This window comes from Podarcis tiliguerta (genome assembly GCF_965153285.1).
Source record: "Podarcis tiliguerta genome assembly, chromosome: 1".
Classification (NCBI taxonomy): domain Eukaryota; kingdom Metazoa; phylum Chordata; class Lepidosauria; order Squamata; family Lacertidae; genus Podarcis; species Podarcis tiliguerta.
Genome location: NC_139534.1, coordinates 107657390 through 107678499, shown reverse-complemented (window position 1 = coordinate 107678499; position 21110 = coordinate 107657390). Strand labels below are relative to the sequence as shown.

Here is a 21110-nt window from a genome sequence, read left to right as displayed (position 1 = left end):
TCAGTGTTTGAGTTCCTATAAATACTGTTGAGGAGGTGTGGTGTATAGCCTCCAATGTTCTGGGCAGAGAGGAGGTTCCCAGGCTAGTGTGCCTTTTCTTCTTTTGTTCCTTAATTACTTGAGGGATATCTTGAGTGATTTCTTGAGTGATTTCCTGAATCCCACTTAGGTGGGTCATTAGGTGTGGATTAGTTGCTAAAGCCTTCGTGTCTTGAACTCTTGAACTTTGTGAAGAGTTTTTCTGAGAAGATGGCTGTACTGCACTTGGTTGTGCTCTGGCTTGGCTTCGTGTATAGGGGCGAGCTGTGGTTTTGTGGCCTGTGTACAGCTCGCCCCTATACACGAAGCCAAGCCAGAGCACAACCAAGTGCAGTACAGCCATCTTCTCAGAAAAACTCTTCACAAAGTTCAAGAGTTCAAGACACGAAGGCTTTAGCAACTAATCCACACCTAATGACCCACCTAAGTGGGATTCAGGAAATCACTCAAGAAATCACTCAAGATATCCCTCAAGTAATTAAGGAACAAAAGAAGAAAAGGCACACTAGCCTGGGAACCTCCTCTCTGCCCAGAACATTGGAGGCTATACACCACACCTCCTCAACAGTATTTATAGGAACTCAAACACTGAGATCCTGCTCTGTTCCAGTAACAAGAAGCCGAAAGCACCAGCCTGAAGATGACGAGTGAGACCTCGTCGAAACGTCGCCTAGACACCCCATCTTTTACACGGGAAGACACCCGAGGACACCAAAACCTGCATTCCTGTACCCGTGAAAATCTACGAAAGCAAATATATATATATATATATATATATATATATATATGAATTACTTCAACTAGTATTACTTTTTCTGCATGCTATTTGACTGTATGCTATTTACTCTGACCCTTTAAAAATTCTACCTGCTCTGACCAAAGGATGTTATTATTTTTCTTTTTCTTTACAGAAATCCATGCAGGAATGAAGAATCTCCACGGGACAGGAGTCCTGACTAAGATATTTTTAAATATGTTATACAGGTGAAAGATATCATGATTCAATCTTCTACCACGGCGGTGTTGGATGCAACTGCAGAATGTGACGCTAAAGAAGTACATTTGAGAGTATCTTCTTGAGCAAAATTGAAGGAAAAGGTTCAACAACGAAATTTAGAAAATTGGGTAGATCCTTTTGCTGGAATGAAATGGCGGTACATTTAGGTCATGGGGGCCATTTTGCAAAGCATGCTGGGTATTTCCTTTGTTTGTTTGTGTAGAATCTCCCCACCATACTACATAGACATATAGGTTGAAAAGGAAGGACTCTACTTGAGAGGGGCTGGTCGCAAATGGAAAGCTACCACTGGTTCTGTTACCCCTCCTACAAAAGTGCAACAATACATATTGAATGCAGATTTAAAAAGTAAACATAAAAACAAGTATCTTGCAAAAATTAAATGAACAGATACATCTATAGAAGCAAATGATAACAATCATATACTGAAAAAATAATAAAAATCACAGCAAAGGTTAAAACTCTGAACTAAAAGCAACAAGAATAACAAGTCATTCGCTTTACTACAAAAAAGAGAGAAGACTGAAAATAACTGGAAACACAAGAAAAGAACCCCAAAAGCATCTTTAACAAAAAAATTATAATAATAAAACTAAATACACATATACAAATAATCAGAAGAAAGCATACCACATCGATTTCATATCGTCAACTTACATCAACAAATTGCCCGCATGTTTTTTGGCATGAAAGAAAAATTTATAAAAGAAAGTTGTGTAAGAATGCTCTTGGACAAGCAAAATTGCCACATTTGAGAAACTTTTGCTTTTTTTTATTTTGCTGCTGTTGTTTTTTCCTTTTTTTAAAAAAACTTTTTTTATCAAAATGTGTATTATTTTCATTGTTTTTAAATATAATAATTATTTACGACAAAGGGTGATACAGGGAGGCAACAACACATACATCCACACCACATAACGTGAAAAATAATAAAGAATAAAAAATAAATCCTGCACTGCAACAAATCAGAACTTTTTTCCTACTGCGTTTTTGTTCATCTTGCAAATTCCGAATTTTGTTTTTTTCCTAACGATAGTTAATGGATTGTGATTTATATATATATATAAAGTAAAAGCCTGGGGGTTGGGGAAAACCTGTACACCTTATTGTCACAGAATTTGTGTTTTGATCGTTTTCATCTCCATATATCAGAAGTGCAATTCCCCAAGCACAGCTCAGATGCAACCTCAACCATCAACGGAACTTGCACAAAAGCAGTGTTCAGCGGATCACACCCTCAGTGGTGTTTGAGAATCAATTTATTTGCCTTTTCTTTCTTTCTTTCTTTTTTCTTTCTTTCTTTCATTTAATTGATTGGAGATATAGATATATTTTTTAAAAAACAAAACAAAACAGTTTCTTTTCTTTGTCCTAAAATTTGGAGTGTGTGTGTTTTAAGGAATGGATGACTGCACATAAAATTTTAAATGATGCTAAAGAAAGGGTGGGTGGGTGGGAAAGTGAGGGGAGACTTAATGGGAAGATAAGATGCCTCAGGTGGATGGAGTGGGGTTGTACGGTCTATGAGTGTACTACACAAATGAAGATGATGGGAGTGAACGTGTAAGTCAGTTGCCATGTCCATGTAAGTGCAGAACGGAGTGATCTAGCGGCATTAGAGCTTCTGGCTGTAAGGAAGGGATGGGCAATATACAAAAACAAATGAGCATATTCATGCCCATCAACAAAAAGAAAGAACAGAACTCTAACATTGACAATCTCACAAACCCTAAGCTGCAACTTCTTCAACATGCAAATTACAAAAAGTTACTAAGAAATATAATAATAATAATAATAATAATAATTACAGTTTCATTAAAATTTCTCAAATGTTAAGAACAGTTCAGACTTTTTCCCTATTTAAAAAGCAGTAAAATATACAAACTAATAATAATAATAATATTAAAAAAGAAAAAAACAAGGAAACTATATTTTATGCATAGGAGTTGGAACAACTTCAACTGCAGCTCTGCTCAGCTTTCTCATCGTATCATAATCCTGATCATAATCTCTTCCAGTGTCTATTAAGTCTTTAATATCCGAGTATTAATTTAGTTTTGAGACATGAGAGGTTCCAACGCATGCAGCCATGATTGCTCAAAAGGAGTGGGCTTTCTGTAGTGCTTTCACGATCCTTCTCCCCATCTCAAATTTAATGGATGTTAAAATTATGCTTTAAATAATGCTTTAAAATCAGGCCATTTTTTCCTTTTTCCTTTTTTTTTTTTTTTAGAAGGAAGGCTGTAGGATTCTGCAGTTGAGGTAGTCCCTTATTTAAAGAGGGAGATAGAGGGAAAAATTTCAGAAATCAACTCAATAATGTTTATGTTGTTAGATTGGAACAAACCAAATCTAAGATAGAAATCCAACATTTGAAAAGAAAAGACATCAAAATAGGCATACTTTTTTATTTTAAAAAATGAAAAAAAGGAAAGGAAAAAAGAGCACTTTATTCCTAGCAAGAAGGGAGAAGGGAACAACTGTTTGGGTTTTACTTTTTTTTTTTGTAATTACTTGGAAAGGAAAAAAAAAAAGATATTTCACACACTTTCAAAGATGAACAAACCAGATGCACACACTGAAAAGGAACAGACAAAGCAGTCTAGGGACACTTTTATCATTTCAAATTCTTTCCCGTTAAAAAAAAAAGGATTTAAGTCCCCCCCTTTTTTAAGTCAAAACATTTGGCAGAAAAAAGGCCACTAAAAACCCTCACCCTCCCTTTTACATTTGCTTTTTATTTTTTTTAAAAAAGCTATTAATTAATTTTTGAAAGAAAAATAAATAAATAAATAAATATGAGGGGAAAACGTGCAGTCTGGATGTACGTCATAAATAGACATAGGAAAATATTATATATATATATAAGAAATTGGCTGAGATTGACAAATGGGGTTATAAAAATAGCTTAGTTTTACTGTAGGATGTTAATAATAATAATGCATGCTTAAAGTAAGTTGCATTTAGGGAAAGTAGAAGAAACAGAACAGCAAGCTAGGAAGGGAGGATGGGAGGAAAGGGGAAGGCAGGTTAGCAAAGGAGGCAATTCAAGGAAGCTTTTGGTATGTCATTCCACAACTGTCCACTAGGGGCAAAGCGCATTCCAGAGGGCGCCTGTGCAAGCTATGGGAGGTAGAAGGGCAAACAGGTAGGATAGAAATCGAAAACAGCACTGGTAAATCTATTTGCAAACGCTGTAACTGGAGATCAGGGTGATATGACTCAACCTTACAGTCCTCAGTTACTGAGCCTATCAACAAGCAACAACACTGAATGGATTATTCCTATAGGAATTATTTGTAGGGTCATTAATACCATTTTAAGGTCTCCCATACCTCATGACTGAAGAGGCTCAAGTACAGCTCAATCCTATGCTTGTTTACTGAGATATCATGCATAGGATTGCAACCTCCGTAGAATGGATGGCTGATATTCACTCCTTCAAATGCAGGAGAATTTTAGTAATGTGTGTAAGATAAAGATGGAATAAAAAATATCTTCCAAAATATCTTCCACTGGGACAGCACCAAGTAGTAAATAGCTCAAAAGTGCACTGGATCACTAATTAGACCTGGCAAACAAATGGATCATTTGTCAGGCAACTAACTAACTAATAACAACAACCTGGAACTGGTAGTATATGCAGATTCTATTCACAAATCCACATGCAGGCAATGCTGCAAGATATGGACTGCAAAGTTGAGTCATCCATGAGCTGCTATTACTCTGCGAGCTTTTAATAAGCCACTGGGTTTAGAAGCCAATTGGATTAGAAGCCAATGGAAGGCAGTAGGCTTGTGCACAAGATATAAAATAAAGAATTCAAAGAGCTCTGCTTACTGGGTACTTTTCATAGCATAGCCAGCTGTACTTTCAGACCCCACTGAGATAGCAGTGGCAATTGCCGAGGGCATGAATTTAACATTCACAATATGGAAATAACAGAACCGATCCTCCCACAAATTATTTGATGCCTTACTGAAAAAAGTGTCCCAGGCTGGTTGAGACTGAGGAGGGAATGGGAGCAGATGAGAACTGCCCCACCTCCACGAAAAAAACACAAGGTGTGAGGCCAAACTGGCATTTAGGAGGCCAATCATAGGAAAGACCACCTTTAGCTCTAGTGGAGATGTGCACTGGAACTCTATACTGCCCCCCTTTGGGGAATGGGTTACATATAAGGGATGTTCAACCAGGAAGACAAAGAAACCTGGCTGGGTTAGCTTCAGGGACAGTATAATCAAAATACTTTGCTTGTGGGACCAAGCCCAGCTTATTAATTGTTGCAATGCCCTTCGAAGAATGCTTGTAGAATATGGAATAGAGAGGACATTGGTCTGTAGACAATGTGATGGGGCTCTTTATCAAAACTTCAAAAGGTAAAGTCCCTGGGTGCTATTCCCTAGCAGGATTCTTAGCCTCTGGCCCAATGAGGTCTAATGAAATTTCACAAATGGGCACTTAATTATGCCCTGACTTGATTTCCAAACTGGAGATTTGTGTCCCTCCTTTGTTTCATCAAGGCCTCAATTCTGTAGCCACCTACCCATGGAACACAGTGGGGCTTGCTTCTAGGTAGACACTGTAAACTCAACCGTCTCTGCCACCAGGCCATTCCAGCCATTTACAACTCTTTAAACTCAAGAACCTATGGCACTTATCACTATGTAAGAATGCTACCACTTTCTATCAAACCCCTAGTTTTAATTGCTCTTGCCTACAAGCTTCAGGCAATACACTTTGGAGGGAACCATGACTATAAAAGTGGCATGAATGTGCTTTGTATCTTTAAGGTATCTTGTGGGTCTTTCCATAATGACTTCTTGATACATTTTCAAAATAATTATCTTCAGGCTGTGCAACAGGTTAAAACTCTCTCTCTCTCTCTCTCTCTCTCTCTCACACACACACACACACACACACACCCACACCCACCCACACACACACACCCTAGATTGTCATGGTAGGAAATTGAAACCTCCTAGCAGGAAGATCTTTCAGCAGCAGAGCAGATGGCCTTCACATCCTGCTTTGAACAAGGGGTGTGACTAGATGACCCCCCCCCACACACACAAGGTCCCTTCCTACACTCAAATGCTATGATTCTAAAGGTTACTATGTTCTTGCTAGAACACTTTTCTCCCTTCAGTTTTTCCATCACCTTCAATTGGAGACTACGTTGCTCTCTCTCTCTCTGCTTTTCAGCAAGTCTCGTTGGCTTGCAGAATTTCCTTCTAGCCCCACACCTGTCTTTTTATGCATGCAAACATCTGGTCACAGGGAGACTGTTGTTCCCTTCTTTCCCATTTTGATATCCCCCTAAAGCCTAGGACAGAAAGTGCTCCCCCCCCCCTCACCCTAACACTTCCAGCCTAGTTGGAAAAAGGGTCCTTCAGATTTTTAAGAAACATTTTCCTGCTGCAAAGCCCAAGCCACCTAACCTAGATGCCCTTTGTGTTGTCCGACAGGTGATTTTAAGATCATTTAGGTGTATTTCCCATGTCAAGGCAGGACACAGAGACAAATCACAACACTTCTTAAGCAGCTGACTCCATTGTAAAAGGCTAAAGTGGACGCTCGGGTTGCAAACGTGATCTGAGCGGGAGGCATATCCGCAACCCGCAGCGCCGCGTCTGTGCATGCACAGGTTGTGGTTCAGTGCTTCTGCACATGCGCAAAGTGTGATTTAGCGCTTCTGCGTATGTGCAAGCACCAAAACCCAGAAGTAACCCGTTCCGGTACTTCCGGGTTTTGGCACATCTGTAACCAGAAAACACGCAACCTGAAGGGTCTGTAACCCAAGGTATGACTGTACTAAGATTCACAAATACACTCATATGTCTATTTCCAAATGTCTATTCCCACAGATTGGCTCAACCCCGTCACAAGGAACTTCCCATGTCATTATTATTTTTCCTTAAGGAACACTAGCATTGGCATGGGAACTTTTGCTGTGATGGTGGAAACAGTAATTCACATCTCTCCACAGAGTATCTTCCTATAAGTTAAAAAAAATAGGTGTTTGTGTGCGCGCGGGTGTGTGCGCACACACACACAAACTCGGCACCTGCTTGTTCTCTCCCCTACTCAATAGCTGCTGCCTGAGGGAGCCATGTTCTTTCCCTGACAGCTTACATTGCAGGCAGGAGGAGGGGAACCCCCCCCCCTAAAGTCATTAATAAAACAAATGCCACATAGCTTGGGGCCAGCCACAGTAAAATACATGCCTTTTGTAAATAACCCTTAGCAGGGCTACAGCTTTTCATCTTCAAAGCACTCTGGAGGCACTGAATATTTAAGGCCTGATGCATCTTTGCAAGACGCACAGGAATGTCTCCATTTAGCTGAAGTGCAGAGGGGGTGCAGGCTTGATTGAGGTTATTAAAGGGATCAGTGTCAGAGCAAGGGTGTAAGAAATAAGGTCTCAGCGTCAGACTGGAGCTAAAAATACTAAATCAGGCATTGCTCAAGCTTTAAAATATTTTACTTTGGAGCAGAGTAGGAGAACAATGGAATCCAACCTTTTTAAAACTCAAGGATAGAGCTCTTTGAAAGGGGAGCACTTTCCTGTCCTCTCACTCCAGTTCCCAGATTTATGGTGACGTAGGCTTTCATGGACTAGAGTCCACTTTATCTAACTCGTAGTGGAAGCACTAACAGTGTGATCCTGCTCAGAGGTTATGTCCCACTGTGTTCAGTGACGCTTACTTCCAGGTAAATGTGTCTGGAATATATCCATGCTTCTCTAGCAATTCAAAAGTGTGACAATGGCACAGAACATTAGCAAGAGTGGGCTAGTTGGTACATATGGAATTACAAGGAAGTGCAGTGGGTACTAGTCTCAAAATGCCTGTTGTGGGTCTGTGTGGCATAACACAAAATGGCTTCCATATCTAAAAGAGCAGAAAAAAGAGGCAGGGCCACAAAATGGTGTGGGTATGCCCTCTAGCAATGGGGATAAGATACCCACACCAGCCACTACCACACCCGCTCACAAATAGAAGCTCTTTGCTCCTCTCCTCTGTTCAGAATGGATGAGAGGGTAGGTGTCCAATCCTGGCATCCAATGAAATGTAGGCATATTTAAGGGGGCATGTTTAAGGGAGTAGAAGAAGCTGAGTCACTGTAAATGGAAACTGAGCAGTTGTTGTACTATTAGATTTTCAAGGGGATACCCACGGAGACCTTTTGCAGGTGCCCTAGGAGGTACCGGCAGTTACACATGGGAACGTTAGGCAACATTAGTTTGGTTGTTTTTCCTAATAATTTTGAATGTCCCATCATTTACAGTTTATCCCCCCCATGGAGTGTTCACTCAGAAACCAGGTATATTGTATCATAAGTATGAGGTTTCTCTTATTGGTTTTCACTGACAAATGGCTTTTATCAGACGCTATAACATCTGTGCCAGGTTGAGGAAATAGCATCAACCTTGTCTGTCCAGACTATACATAATGTCATAACCAGAGCCTCTGGCATGCCATGCAGTGGCCTCTGGGAATGCATGGGGCTGCCACATGTTAGAGCACTTCTTTTGCATGCAGGTGCCAAGTTCAATCCTTGGATGTGTGGTTGGGAAATGACTCCTTCTGAAAACCTGAAGAGCTGTTGCCAATCAGTGTAGACAGTACTGAGCCAGGTGGGCCGGTGGCCTGACTCAGAAAAAAAGGAAACTGCTCTAGACTATCTAGTAGTTCATGTCTCAGACAGAATCATGGGAAGACACCAGTTGTATGAAGCAGTAGGGTCAGGGCCGGCCCACCCATGAGGCAAGGTGAGGTGGCTGCCTCGGGTGGCAGGTTCCACGAGGCAGCAGATCCCAATGGAGATCTTTATTCCTTTTTTGTTTCTGATGCTGATCTTCACTCAGTCCTTCCTCCCTGGCAGAAAGAAGGCACAATTTTGTGGTTCGCCTCAGGTGCCAAAATGTCTTTGGCCGGCCCTGATTAGGCTACCTATGTGAGGACTATGGTTTGCATTGTTGTATCAGCCCTTCTTTCTGAGCTGATGCAATCATGTAAATTGCAGCAACTACATGCCTGGTTGCTGATCTATGTTGAAAAGCATTTGCATGGAATGGGACACACCTCTTTTGGGGGATGTGTTTGAGTGTGTTTTATTGGTGTAATTAAAACTACTCCAAACCTTGTGTGATCTGATTCAAACTATTGGCTCCTAATGAGGCTGAAGAGGGCTAGATCATTACAGATGCAACAGTAGGTTAAGTACCTCTCAAAATTTCTTCTGATCCCAGACTACAGCCTGGCATGACCACTAAACCCTAACATCTAGCAAGATAAAAGAGTGGTCTGCAAGGGAGAGGATCCTTTAAAAACAAAAAACCAATAGCATGAAGAAACAGAAACCTGTTTCTTTTTGATTGCTGCAGAAGAAGACTTTTAACCCCACGAGTGTAGTCTTGGGCAAGGGATCTTATGGGCTGTTGGCTTCCATTTATCAGAGCCTGAGATACTATTTCCATTTGATTATAGTAAGGTTTAGATGTATTAGGGCTCCCTTAAGACTTCAGATGTAAGTATCTGGAGACTAAATTGCAACAAATGGGTTATCAATCTGTACTTTGAACTCAATTCCGGTGGTAGACAAGTCATTGTGTAACTGCAATGAAAACACAACAGGAGTTGCATGATGTATAATACAACTGGGTTCTCTGAATCTCTGCAGGGGTGCTCTGTTTTCGTAGGAGCTCTCAGTTTGCGGCCTGCCATTTACAAGATGTTAGGGCAGAAAGTGTGTTGGCTGCAATTTGCTCTTTGAGGGTGGAAGAATGGAAGTGGTGTTTATGAAATGGAATATGGATTTTGTTGCTGTTGTTGAAACACTGGTCAGCATTACAGTGCTAAGCAAGGGCCTGCCTGAGGGAGAGTAAAGGGGCTGACAAGATTCTGTCTTTAATTTGATCAGTTTATCAAAGATGGCCTTTTAGAAAACAAATTGCTAGCATGAAAACCTGCTCATACAACAGACTAATATAAAGTGGAAAGGGCAGGCTGACAATGATAACTTTACTAACATGGTGATTCATTTGTTATTTTTTCACTTAACTTATTGTTTTATGCCACTTTGTCTGGCTGATTTTAGAATGACAAAATTGTACCTCACTTTGACTTATGTGAAAAGTTGACTGATGAATTTTATAAATGAACGCATTAGAATAAATATTATGAATGAATACATAACTATTTAAACAGATGTCTTGTTTACCTATCCAGCAGGGATTGTAGTCTGAGGCGGCGGAGAAATGGTGTTCCTAAAATAAATGGACAATCCCTATATGGTGCTTAAACTTTTATAGTTTGGTTCTTCAGTGTTCAAAATGAGCTTGTGAAATAGCAGCTAATTTTGTCCATGTGGCTTTGTATTTTAGAGGTATGTGAACAATTAAACTCGTCTCTTTTCCTCCCATTTTACTATAGCCAGCAATCTCAGCAGTTCTTGGGTGGAAAGCAGCTATAGGGTGAATTTTGGGTTGCTAATAATGATTACATTTAGAGCTTCCTGAGTGATTATTAATACACAGTAGCATAATAATCACCAACAAAATGAAACTTAACAGTGAAGCAAATCTAATGGGATAGAATGTTAATTAACAGGAGCAGAAAACTCATCACTTTAGACTTCTTTCTATTACAGAGTAAGATGTTATATGGCTGCATTTTAATAGGAAAGGCTATTAGTTTCTCATAGACACTAATTTCCTTTATCTCTATTACTTCAGAATTGCAACTTTCTTTCATAGTGATGTGTTCATTATTCCTGTTCATGGTCCTTAGCTCGGGAACCTGAAGGTGAAATTCAGAAAAAAGGTTTTGCTAGTAAGAATAAACAATTTATCCATATAATCCAGGTGCTGGCACAACCTGTAACTCTAAACTACATTGGTTTTCAGACTCAGAGCAGGATGGCCTCTGTGCACATTATGGCAGTGTATGAGTGCTTTACTATAAGAGAGTTGTGCTTCCAGCCAATTTTTTAAAAATGGTGGGAAACTGTTTGAATGCTTCTCTATGTCAAAAGTCCTTGCATGTGTAAGAGCAGAATGTTTTGCAGAAGCTGGGCTAGAATCTTCACCCTTGCTGTCCCTGAATATTCAAATGTGTGATAACTGAAAAGCATTCTTCAGTTGTACAGCCATAGGATAATTGCATGAAGGGGATGACCACAGAATTGTATTCCTAGACTCAGCTAGGTCATGCCCCTCACCTAGAAGGAAGGAAGTTGAGTTTCCTCCTTTGTTCATTCTCTTTTCACCATGTGAACTCACTGACATAAGACGTGCCTGAGCTTGCTCGCTACAGGCTACACTAACTTGCTTAGAGCTATTTCACTATATTTTGTATCCCAAGATTGCTGCCTGTGTTTACTTTCTTCTGCATGGAATAATCCATGAATATCACCTTTAGTGTTTGTAAGTACTGTAAAGCATTTAAACTTACTAACGGTGTGTACTGTTCATTGCGAGAGGGGTAGAGAGAGGAAGGGCTGTAAGTGCCTAGAACAGGATACTTAAAAGGTCTAACTACTTATTATCCCCACACTTCACTGTGCTGCATGATTCTGTGTTTTAAAACTCTATGTGCTCTCACTTGCTAGAGAATTGTGTTTAGCCCCGTGCTTTGAATCTAGGCCAATTATTTTATTAATTACCCCACAAGGGTGATGTATATATCTATTTTCCACTCTAGAGGAACCACAGTCAAATTTGGGACTATTTTAATTTGTTTTAAAAAGTTTGTGTGTGTGTGTTTTAACCACATTGACTGCTGAATGGTGGAGAGGCAGTCTGTGAACAGAATGGCCCTATTGCAGAGGGAGCAGACCGGATGACTTGCAGCATATTTTTCAAATGTCAGTAAGCCCTATCCAAAACCATTTCCAGTTAAATGAGAATATGCAGGAAAGAAATACAGCAACCGTGCTTGGAGAAGTTTGGGGGGTGAGGTGGAGAGAGTAACTGCCTGAATTTGGAAAACCCTCAAGCGTGTCTTATCCACTCAGCGCTTGTGGACTGGAGCAGAACATTGTAATGAAATACAGTAAGTAATGGGCAGGATATACACCTTAATCAAAACGAGCTAAGGGATTCACTGAGGAAGGAGAGCTGGATACTGGGATGCTCCTGCCTTAGCCTGGCAGCTCCATTGCAACAAATAAAAATCCACCAGCTTGTCTGTTTCAACTGAAAGCATTAGACACAGCTAATTTACAATGCGCTTCCTCTCACATTTTCTTGTTCTTAGCAGTACTACCATGAGTTCTACCAAAGTAATTGGCAAAGCAATTTCCACATTCCGGCAGGGGCCAACAATATTTGACAATCTGAAGAGGAAGGAATCGCTCCCCACTCTCCCCCCCCCCCCCGGAATCTGCTTGAATTTCTCCTCCAATTCCTGATACATTCTTGACTCCACCAGCCTCCACCATATGAAAGTCTCTTGCTCCTGCAAAATACTCTCCCTGCCCCGGCCTCACGTATGTTTAGAACTGCTCTCTCACCCCACAGAACATTTATGTTCATCTTTTACTTCCTTCAAATCCAATCTCAAAACCCACATCTTCTCTGCAGCTTTTAGTTGCAGGAACAGGGAACTTGTTCGCCTTCACATGTTGCTGCAGCACAGCTCACAGCATCCCATTGGCCATGCAGGCCAGGGATGATGGAATCTGCAAACATCTGGAGGGCCACAGGATACCCATTACCACAGCCTCTAATGAAGGTAAAGCCAGCAATCAAGACTAAGCATCCTTAACTGAAAGATAAATCACATACTCCTTCCCCAGTTAATTCCCGCACCCTTTTTGTTGATTTCCCTATGTTAAAGTTCAGATCAGTGTTTCCCAAACTTGGGTGTAGCGTTTGCCTCCTAGGTGGGTCATAAGGAAAGGGTTAAAATGAGTGTGATATGATTGGCCAGTGGAAACTGATAGGAGGAGTTAGGGTTAGAAGGAGAGTTGTGTGAAAGTCAGTTGAGAGTTAGGAGTTGAAGAAGGAAGAGGGAGGAGGTTAAGTCTGTGGGTCGGTCAAGTTGTGTGGTGAAAGAGTGAGAGGAATTGTTAGGTGGAGTCAGATAGATAGTTGGAATAATTAGTTTAAGTTGTTAGGAACACATAGGACAGTTAAGGAACTAAGATTAAGAAAGTGCCAAGAAAAATTAACTGAACCCATAAGCTTGTTCATGCCTATAAAAATAAACTTGATTATTTGTCAATGTTAACCACTGACTGGACTCATGTACCCATGAGGAGAAACGGGTTGGTGGCAGTGAAGAAAGCAATCACAGTGGTGGCACAGGGTCAATAGACCATCAAACGTCCGGGGGCCCTGTGTGATCGCCACATTGGGTCTCCAGCTGTTTTTGAACTACAACTCCCATCATCCCTAGATAGCAGAACCAGTGGTCAGGGATTATGGGAACTGTAGTCCAAAAACATCTGGAGACCCAAGTTTGGGAAACACCGGTTAAATTAAAGGACCTGGATGATTAAGTCCAGTCAAATTTGACTATGGGGTGCGGTGCTCATCTCCACTTTCAGGGCTAACACAGAGGGGTGGGAAAGGGGAGGCCAGCTAAACTCAAAATCAGTTGAACTGAAGAAGTTCTCTGGCAAGATGTATTTCAAGGCTTAAGGGCTGCATAGCTCTTGCAAAAACTAAGCTAGGTCAGTTTAGGTTAGGGGAATGCTCCCTTTTGAAAGAGAGAGCAGTATGTTAAGAGATGGGGACAAATTCAATTTAGTTCACGTTTTATTGTGAAACTACCTAATCTGTGCCTCTGGAAACAATATGAGAACCCAAACACAGCTATCTTTTGAAATTTGCCATTATCCAAATTTTGTTATGAAAGGCACAGGAGTATACGTAAAAGTGAACACATTAGTGAAAATAGCATACAAAAATGCATTACTCCATTTGTGCTCTCTCTAGGGAAGCTTGTCTGTTGCCTTCTTTACATATATTTAGGCACCAGGCAAAAACATTCCTCTTTCACTAATTAAACAATATATGGCCTTTTAAACTTTATTGTCTTTGTTTGTTACTATGGTTTGTATTTCTTGTTTTTATATTGTAAAGTGCTCTGTGATCCTCGGATGAAAGGTGACAAATAAAGGTTAATAATAATAATAATAATAATAATAATATATGTAAAAATACAAAAGTGTGTATATTAGGAGAACTTCATTCTAAAATGCTGATGAATACTCATGAGGATTAAAAAAAAAAAAGCAAAGGGAAATGTGGAGAACTGAAGTTAAGACTGGAAAAAATGAAACACTGAAATTGACATATTGGTCCATCCCTATGTATGCTCCTTTAAAGACTCACAGGGGACAGTGAAGCTTTTCAATCTACAGCTGTGGAGCTTTTGCAGGTTTGTCTTTTTAGGGTTTTTAGCTCTTTCAATCACAGCTTCTGAATTTCTCTGAGCATGTCCCACATCTGGGAACTTCACAGCGCCAAAGCGGGAAACTGTTCCCTTGAAACTACCTTCAAAAGACACTCAATTTTCACACAGGTTGCCTACTTTTTAGATGAAAAGTTCTACTTTGTCAAAAGGGCAGATTCTGTTACAAAAATAGAATCTGGAAGGCATTTAACTCAGCCCTAGAAAGAACTCAATGACCCGGTTCACCACAATCAAATCCTGGTATGTGCTGCACCCTTACTGAGCTGTGACAATGCCCCAGCTAAGAAACCCAAGTAGGATATAAAAAATCTTACATATATCTGTACACTCACAAGATTTTCATTTCCCCAAAGACAGCAGATACCTCAAGGATCCAGTTCTTTAGATCCAATTCAAGGCAACTGTTTTGGTATCTATTATTACTGGTTTTGGATGAGGAAGTGCTGTTTTATCATGCACGTGTTCTGAATATTTTGATTGACTGACTGAAAATGTTTATGAACCCATGTGGTGACTAAAATATAGAGATCAATCTGTTAGGCACTGCTGCTGAGCGATGCCTGTATTTATTGGTGATGATGTAAGCCCTGTGGCCAATAATCAAAATTCACTTAAATTTACAACCCAATCCTAGTGCACCATACTAGGTTTACTAGTGTGTTTAAGATTGCAGCCTTAATGGAAGTTGTATAAGACCACCAGAAGACCTTTTAATTTTGACAGGCCTTTGACCTGTTGAGCTGATCTGTTTTATCTGCTTCTGTCATTTTTAACTGGCTGTTTTCCTGGTCTGTAGTTTTACTGGCTTGCTTTTATTTTCTAGGATTGGTTTGTGTTGTATTTGAACCTATTTGAAGTTAGCCATCTAGGGAACAATATGTAGAAAGGTGGGACATCATTGTAAATAATAAACAATGAGAAGAATCAGAGTAAGGGTCCATCAAGTTCAACATCTTATTTCAGGGCCCGGTCCTACCATTAGGCAGAATGAGACAACTACCTCAGGTAACAAATACAGGGGGAGAGGGAAGCTGTTCTTCCTGAGTCCCCAGCCATTCCCCTCTGTTGCCACATAGTACCTCCTGGGACTCCTGGTATAGTGGGGAATGCTAACCTGCCACTAATGTTGAGGTCAGATTCAACCACCCATCCAGTCAGCTTCTGTATCTAGAATGGAAAGGAGGCACCATCTTGTATTTTGCTTCAGGTAGCAAAATGTATTGTTCTGACCCCGGCTATTTCTCACAGTAGCCAACCATCAGGTGCCTCTGGGGACCCCACAAGGTGGGAATGAAGCCAATAAACTTCCTGATTCAGGTAGGTAGCCATGTTGGTCTGGCAGTCTAAATAAATATAAAAATATAAAAAATTGTCCAGTAGCACCTTAGAGACCAACTAAGTTTGTTCTTGGTATAAGCTTTTGTGTGCATGCACATGAAAGCTTATACCAAGAACAAACTAAGGTGCTACTGGACAATATAATAAACTTCCTGTGATGCTAATTTCAGGAACTGGTATTTGGTGTCAGTGTGCTTCTGAAGAAGTTCCACTTTGCTATCATGCTTAACACGCCACCCTTCTCTGCATATTTTAAATCTGTGTAAGTCAGTAGCTAAAAGAACATGTGGTGGTGACACAGTGTGGATTGATTTGGTTGGCATCCATCTGTCTCAGGAGATAATGGAGGAGTGTGCCTTTGGAGGTTAAGTCAAACTGTTGGAAGGTTGCAGTGCCTGCTGTGGCTGTGGAGACTGATACAAGAGAGACATATTTTGTTGCAGCTGGGGCAGATGAAGGTGTCTGGTTGTGCTGCTGCAGATGTACCATGACTTTTCTTCTCTCTGTGGTCCCATGGTTTTAATTGTGGAGAAAGCACAGTGGGCCATCTACTGAAGCTCTCCCGGAGACCTACAGATATTACATTTTTGTTGTGATGTGTGCATTTCCTGGTAATAGATGGCGCTAAACACAATGTTCTTTTACTGCTGTAGGGTGCCTGTATTTCTCCTGGTCTCCACATACGCACATATCTGTTAATATATTCTCCCCTGTACAGAAACCCCATTTCGATTACCTTTCCTACTGTTGTAGTCATTACTGCAGAGCTGTAATTTCCAGATTTTATAAAGAGAAGCTACATTTCTTACCCTTTAATCCCCTGATATGACAAACCTTTTTCCACCTCCTGTGCTTGTTCCATATCCATATTAAACTTTCCTATCCACTGCTGCTGCTTTCAAATCTTGGGCTGGATATTCAGAGCTGCCATATGAAGTGGAAAACAGCCCCGCTCTGTATTGCTGTGGAACTGGCACATCTGAAAAGATGGGCTTGCTTTTCAGGAGTGCCATTCCCAGGAGCATGATAGAAAATTGAAACTGGTTCAAGTGAAAAGCAGGAATCCATATTATCAGCCTTATCTGCAGAATTATTTCCTTGCAGAACGACTTCAGTGTATGGGGTTTTGCCAAAATGTATGAAGACGGGGAGAGAATGTGTTGAACATGCCGTGTGCAAATGTCACGGCTCTAATGCGTGCGTGACTAACCCCTAATAGGGTAATTCCTTTGGGGTATATGGATGACAAACAGCTCTGAATTGTTACACCCATACTAATGCCTTTATCCCTCCTCATTCCACTTGCCAACCCCCTACAGCTTCCCCCATTAACCCCTTAGAGCTTCCCCTTCCCATCACATGCAAATACAAAGTTCTGTTTTCAACTTCCCAACTCAATTTTGGAAGCCACTTCTCTCTTCTAGGCTTCATCCCCCCTGTGCACCCATTTCCTCCCCCCATATCCATGTATTCTTCTTCTCTCCTTTTGTGCAACCCTGCCTTGCTTGCCTCCATGGTGATCTCCTACATCTTTCTCCTCCCACAAATTGCAACTACTAAGCACCTTCTGCCCAATCATGAAGCCACAATCCCCTTGTATTCTGCAGCCTCTTTTTCATTTTCACCCCTATCCCCATGCCTTCCACTCCCTCCTTTTTGCACTCTTTCCCCTTCTCCTTCCTTTTCTCAAATCTGCCTTGAACAAAGACCATCCTCATTTCCATGCCCCAGTCTCCAATTCTGCAGCCCCCCCCCCCCGTATACCTCTCCTGATGATGATATACATTACCATATCTTTAAGATGAATAGGCTCTTAAGGGCAATTAGTTTGCTCAGCTAGAGAAAGTTCAGTTCTGTTGAATCTGAAACTTCATGTCAAAGGAACCACATGGCACCACTGTAAGAAGCATCTCTCCCTACTATTTTAAACCTCCCCTTTCTCCCTCTCAGTGTCTTTTCCTTCCCACTCTCATGCCATGGCTACTGCTGTTAAGGAAGGAAGGAAGGAAGGAAGGAAGGAAGGAAGGAAGGGCCATTTCTGAGAAAGAACTCCTCCATGACGTGGGCCTATTTTAGCCATGCCAGAAAACAACCCCAAAATGGTTTTTGTTGACATGGTTAAAAGCACCCCAAACTATGTAGGATTCACTTCATGCAAAAGGCTTCCCATGTAAACAGGCAGCAGTGCAGTTCAGCTTCTTGGTGGCAACAGCATCGTTAGGAAAGCAGGCAACAATGACGAGACTGTACTTATTTATGCTCTCTGTTTCATGTTTGCTCTGAACGCGCATGCTTCTCCAGGGAAGGGTTCAAATAATGGCTGATGGGCAATGCAAACTGAAAGTTCCCACCAGGATTCTCTGCTCTTCCTTTGTGCATGTGAGAATTACTACTGATGCTGCAAAAGTAGAAACACCAGTGGCTGTTTTTATCTTTAAACAACCCTGTTAGAATAGATGTGCTCCAGGGATAACATTTACAGCAGTTTGTTTTACCAGCTGTTTCTAAAAATACCTCTACATTTCTGACTCCTTCATTTTGAATTATTTTATTTTTAGGGGTGTTTCATGCTAGGACAAGAGAGGGAGGGGGGAAACTCCAACCCTGATAGATATGGAAAACAGCAGCTGTTGGGAAGATCACACGGCTTCAGGGATGGACTTTTAGTCTCGCATTTACTGTTCAAAAGTAATAATGAAAAGCTATGAATGAAACAACTGAAAATGCCACTGCATCCCTGCTTCCCTTCTCACTTTTTACAAAGCTAATCAAAGACTTTCTTTTGCTAATACATCCATTGTGCAGTTTTGTGACAGATGTTCCTGTGAGGTAGAAAAAGCTCCACTAATCTGCAGATGGGTTTAATTTTCCGGATGTCATGTCAAGGGAAAAATAAAAATGGAAGCAAAAAAAGGAGGGAAAGAAACAATGATAATTAAAATAAATTAATTGATGGTGGCAACTGCGACTCAGAGAGTCAGACCCTTATGGAGAAGCATGTTACACTGGTTTGTATCTCCCCCCCACCCCTTTTAAAAAGAAGACAAGCTGTGCAGAATTATTTTCCAGGAGCCTTTCTCTGAAGCCTTTTTTTTCTTAAAAAAGAAGTTATTTTTAAAAGCAAAACAAAACAATGCTAGTACATGATTCTCTTACAGATTTTCTGCAACATAAATCATGCTAATAGCGTTCAAACAACATCCACTTCCCATTAAATGATTACAGTGTCAGTTTCCCCTTCATAACCAACACAGAAGGCTATCATCCTATCCTTTCTATGACCCAAAGTTTACCCAATCAATCTGGAAAATTTTGTGCTAAGGGCTTACTGATGATGGGTTCTTCTACGGTCAAAAGAGTTGAGAAGAAACTCCCATCCTCTAAAACAGAGCTTGTGGAATGAAGGCAGTCATCAGCCTTCTTGAATCCACTCCCTGACACTTCCCATGCCACGAAGAAGAAGAAGAGTTTGGATTTGATATCCCGCTTTATCACTACCCTAAGGAGTCTCAAAGCGGCTAACATTCTCCTTTCCCTTCCTCCCCCACAACAAACACTCTGTGGGGCTGAGAGACTTCAAAGAAGTGTGACTAGCCCAAGGTCACCCAGCAGCTGCATGTGGAGGAGCGGGAATCGAACCCAGTTCACCAGATTATGAGTCTACCGCTCTTAACCACTACACCACACTGGCTCTCATGAAGACCAGTCCCTGAATGCTATGGTTTGTCTCTCAAGAATAACCACAGCAGCTGGAGCAGGAAAAGACCTGAGTGGGCTGTAGGATGCAAGGAGGCAGTGATTTCCATGCTGTCCCATGTCTGTCACAATCAGCACTGTTTCTTTTCTACTACATTTCATCTTCCACTAAAACCTATTTTGCTATCCACTATGGCTGAAACTAAACATAATTAATAACGTAATTGTCAGAGCTGGCTCCGGGTCCCAGCTCACCAAGGACCAACGCTAGCCGATCGTACAGTAACAAAGTCTTTATTGAAGAATAGTCTCCATTTACAAGTCTTAGCGTCCCAGCCCTACGTCTGGACTTTAGACCGGCGAAGCTCTGTCTGGATCTCCGCCCCCTGTGCACCAGTTTAATACTCTAATCTTACTCCACCTCTTCCTCTCTCTCTCTTCCTCTGGGTCTTACTACCCCCCGGGGTCTCATTCCTCCTGGACTCTTCCGACGCAGAGCTTGACCCCTCTGACTCCTCCCCCTCTCTTCGGCGGGCTTTAGGACCTGGCTCCCTACCCGGGCTGCCCACCTTGCCGCCCTCCTGTACATTTGAACTTGGCGCGCGCGCGTTTTACTTTCCGGATGACCGTTTCCTCGCTCCCTGACGAGGGTGTGGTCAGTCCTGCCTCACGTTCTCCCTCTGCCTGCGCGCTCCCTGATCCCGATGCCTTGGACTCCTCCCCCCTACTGCACTCTGGGGGGGACGCTGGTCCGGATTTCCAGCTGCTACTCCCTGAGTCCCCTCCTTCCCGAGGTGTCCCCCTGGGCTCTCCCCTTGCCCTGACCATGGGGGCCCCTTTCTGTGAATCCTCCGAGTCACTGGAGAGACTCAGAGACCTCGGACTACTGTCGCCGCTGACATTTCCTTCCGACTCCTCCCCCTCGCTCTCCGTTTCTTCCCTCTCCTGTGACTCTGCTCCTGAACCCCTGACAGTAATCCATTTCAGTGCATTTCAGTGGGAGGGAAAATGTCAGAAACAGTGCAGAAATACATACTGAAATACAATTATGTTGAATACTGCTCATACCCGCTTGTGTGATTCCCATTCCTGACTTTGGATAAACATGCAGATTGTATCAATTTTTGCTACCATTTCCATTTCTTATGGAATGGAATGACGTCGCTATAGTCCAGTCTCTCTTCCAAATGCATTTCCTGTCCTGATTTTCAAATACTCAGGACAGGAATACTCAAATATTCAGATATGCCTTCTTCCATAGCTGAGTAGAGAGAGAGAGAGGAACCTTTTGAAAGTAGCTGGATCTTTCTTTTCAAAAGATTTCTCTCACACACTTCTATGCCAAGCAAATCTGCAGACCTCAGGCCATTCCATGTCCTGATGAGCACAGGCCTACCCTTGTTTCTCCAGAGAGAATATTCCAGCTCCCCCCTCAATCTGTTTCCGATACAGATACTGTATTCTCCTATGTGAAGATAGTTCACATACTTTTATATTCATGATGTCTTCTGATCCTGACAATGTTAGCAATAAATACAAAATGCACGCAAACATCATACCCAAAATCAAACCAAAGAAAAAAAGAAAAGCTT

The 21110-nt window shown here is 41.5% G+C and overlaps 1 protein-coding gene across 33 annotated transcripts in view; it reads right to left on the bottom strand.

Moving 5' to 3' along the window:
• NRXN3 (neurexin 3) overlaps positions 1–21110 on the bottom strand; it is a 1187696-nt gene that overhangs the window by 10692 nt on the left and 1155894 nt on the right. For 2 of the 33 annotated variants that reach the window (XR_014512831.1, XR_014512832.1), the window contains exon 24: positions 1715–2685. The exons of 30 other annotated variants lie outside the window; for them this stretch is intronic. The gene's annotated coding sequence lies outside the window, so the exon portion shown is untranslated. Of the gene's footprint in view, positions 1–1687; positions 2686–21110 lie in introns of all 33 variants that reach the window. One more of the 33 variants, XR_014512833.1, reaches the window with a different exon arrangement.